The sequence below is a fragment of the Gekko japonicus genome, unplaced genomic scaffold, assembly GCF_001447785.1.
Source record: "Gekko japonicus isolate JY-2015 unplaced genomic scaffold, Gekko_japonicus_V1.1 scaffold3244, whole genome shotgun sequence".
In the NCBI taxonomy this organism is placed as follows: domain Eukaryota; kingdom Metazoa; phylum Chordata; class Lepidosauria; order Squamata; family Gekkonidae; genus Gekko; species Gekko japonicus.
The window spans coordinates 13269-16585 of NW_015160934.1; positions in this window are offsets into that span (position 1 = coordinate 13269).

Consider the following 3317-nt stretch of genomic DNA (forward strand, 5'->3'; position numbering starts at 1 on the left):
AATGCCACATTGGGTTGGTCCTAATAAAAGTATTATATGCAGGGGTCATTTCCTGTAGGAGCGCACAGGAGCAGAGCTCCGGCAGTAAAGAGCCCAGGGGGTGGGAACATGCAACAAGCCCCGCCCCCTGCTCCCAGCAGCCCTCAGTCAGAGCAAGAAGCAGCCAGGTAAGTTGCAGAGCTCCCCCCGGCCCCCCAGTCCAAAACAGTCCAAAACAGTCCAGTGGCACCTTTAAGACCAAGTCTTATTCAGGTACAAGCTCTCCCTTCTCTGTGAGGACAGATCTGCACGTTCCCCCAGCCCACCAATAGCTAGCAATCCAAAACAGTCCAATGGAGCCTGAGCGGTGGGTGTTGCCTTCTGACACACTTCCGGTGATGTCAGGGTGTGTGGCATATGCAAATAAGTTATGCTAATGAGTTATGCTAATAAGCTCCTGCACCGCTTTTTCTATGAAATGACCCGATTATATGGATTGTGTTTTTGGCATTTAGGAGCATGGCCCCTAGGACTGGGGGGAGGGGCAGAGTGAAAAGCAAAAGCTGTCAAGCCGAGCAGAAAGCCGCTGCCTCCCCCCTTCTTCTGACCCCTCCCCCTGAGATTTTACTCCTCCTCCAGAGGGGCTAAAGCTCTGAAATTTCGGGTCAGACCCCAAGGCCTGGGAAGCCTGGTTAGGAAAGAACGGCAGCCCCTTTGCAGAACAGGATCTGACTGGAGCTAAAGTTTCAGTGGAGCCCTGGCCTGAAACGTCTCTCAGCCTAAGACCTTCCTTTTAAAGCACACACAGCCCTTGGCCTTCTGTTGCTCTTGTTATCCAAAAGGAAATCTGCCCAGGATCAGAAAGTTCCAGCATCTGCTGGAAGCACCTGACCCGCAGACAGGAGGAGGCGGCTACGCACGGATTCGCTTTCCACCCCAATTTAACTTCACTTCCAGACCATCTTCTTGAGCATATATCTCAGAAGCGTCCCATCCTCTTGCAACAGTAGTGGATCCACGGCATTCAAACCTGGGTGAGGCAGATATTGACTCAAGCTATTCCTTTGAAATCGATAGATGTTTCCTGGGGGGGGGGATTTTTTTCCATGTTCACACTATATTTTCAAGCTCCCTTTCTCTGCAGGAACAGGTCATTCTGCTCCCTTGTGAATGAAAGAAACCTGAGAAAGGGAGGAAGCACATCAGTGCGGGCTGGCGGAAGACCAGGTGTTACATGTCACAAGTATTTTATTTACGGGAAGGAGCTGACATCAGATACTCCCAAATCACTTAAATAGAAAACAGCCGTGTGCTTCAAACTGATCCATGCTGTTTTCAAAGCCTCCTAAGCCGGGTTCCCGGTTTACAGGCCCAAATATCTGCAAGCTAATTGAAAATATGCCCAAGAATAATTGTTGAGCCCCTTTTATAAAATGGGGCTACCTTTCCAGGTGACGAGGAAACTCCGACAAATACAAAATGCCGCATGTGTACCACAGTGTCTTTAAAAATCAGCACTGGCGACTAGAGATGGGCACGAACCAGGAAAAACAAAGTTTGTTTCGGTTCGTGGCTTGTGGGGCAGCACAAAAAAGTGTGTGTGTGTGGCGGGGGAAATCTCCTGGGAAGGGACTCCCTTCCACCTTTTACGTGGCCCTGGAGGCACTTCATCCCCACTTCGGCCTGCCTGTCGCAGCCCCTTTGAACAGGCTGCATGAGGGAGCCCAAAAGTGACAGCTGAGCCAGTGGGGAGAGACTTCTATGCACTGGTTCTATGCACTGGCTCAGCTGTCTTGGGGTGCTTGTGGCAGCCCCGGTAAAAGTGCTGCGTGAGCGGGCTTGAAACAGCTGGGCCAGCAGAAAGGAAGGGGTGAAGTGCATTCCCAGGGGATCCACCCCACCTTTCTGCTGGCTGTGGTTCACTGCAGCCACCAAATTGTTGTTATTGTTCAGTCGCACAGTCGAGTCCGACTCTTCGCGACCCCATGGACCAGCTCCCGCCAGGCCCTCCTGTCTTCCGCTGTCCTCTGAAGTTGGCTCAATTTCATGTTCGTTGCATCAATGACACTGTCCAACCACCTCATCCTTTGCCGTCCCCATCTTCTTTGACCTTCAATCTTTCCCAGCATCAGGGTCTTCTCCAGTGAGTGCTCCCTTCTCATTGGGTGGCCAAAGCCACCAAATAGGAAGCGGTAAAGTGCCTTCCAGGGGGCATTTCACCCACTCCTGTCTGCTGGTGAAATGCCCCCCCTTTGAGGCACTTCACCCCTACCTTTTTGCTGGCTGGGGAAAGCCATGGCCAGCAGAAAGGAAGGGGTGAAATGCCCTTGGGAGGCACTTCACTCCATATTTAACTTTCTGGGTTTGCTCCCCCCGCTGCCGCTTTGAAGCAGCGAGGAGCAGAACCAGAAGGTTTAAATGGCTCCGCCGTGGAAGCCAGGATCTGCCTGCAGACAGGAGAGCCCTCCCCGCCACACGCAGATCCATTTCAGCCTAACAGCAACACTGGTGTGCCCGTCAGCTGTTAAATTTAAGTGCCTGTGTGCCACTAACCCCCCCCCCGGTTCACTCCCCCCGCTTTTGGAAGTGGGGGGACTGAGAGGTATCGCTGAAATGGCTTGCATCTATCTCAGCTTAACAGCTGATGGGAGCACCAGTCCCGCTGTTAGGCTAAAATGGATGCAAGCCATTTCAGCGATACCTCTCGCTCCCCATCCCTGCTTCCCATCAGGAGCTGCACGAACCTCCTAAAAAAAAAGTGTACGGTCGTGGGAGGGTTGTTGATAGGGATGGGCATGAATCTCGGTTTGCAAACCACAATCCAGCGATTTTTGTGTTGAATTTAGATTCGTGATAAGGTTTGTGCCCGTCCCTACTGGCTACCAGTTCTCTTCCAAGTGCAATTCAAAGTGCTGGTTCTGACCCTTAAATCTCTACACAGCCTGGGACACTAGTAGAACCACTTTCCTCTGTATCAGTCTGCCCATTGGTTGAGATTGTCATTTAAAGCTCTGCAATGTGTGCCATCTAAAGAGAGGGGAATGGCTATCTAAAGAAGAGGGAGGGGGTTATGGAGCTGCAGCCTTGACTGTGGAACACCCTCCCCAAGGACAGATTTTAAGGATGCAGTCAAAATATTTTCCATCCCTCCAGGCTTTCTGCTTACACTGTGTTTGTACTTTGCTGAAATCATTTTACTGCGAAGTATTTTAATTGTTGAAGTATTTTAATTGCATTTTAGCTACCTGAGTTGATTTGTTCTTTGTAATTTTACAATGCTGCTTTTATTGTGTTTCATTGTTTTAGTGGTTTTGATGGACTTTACTGTTTATTAATCT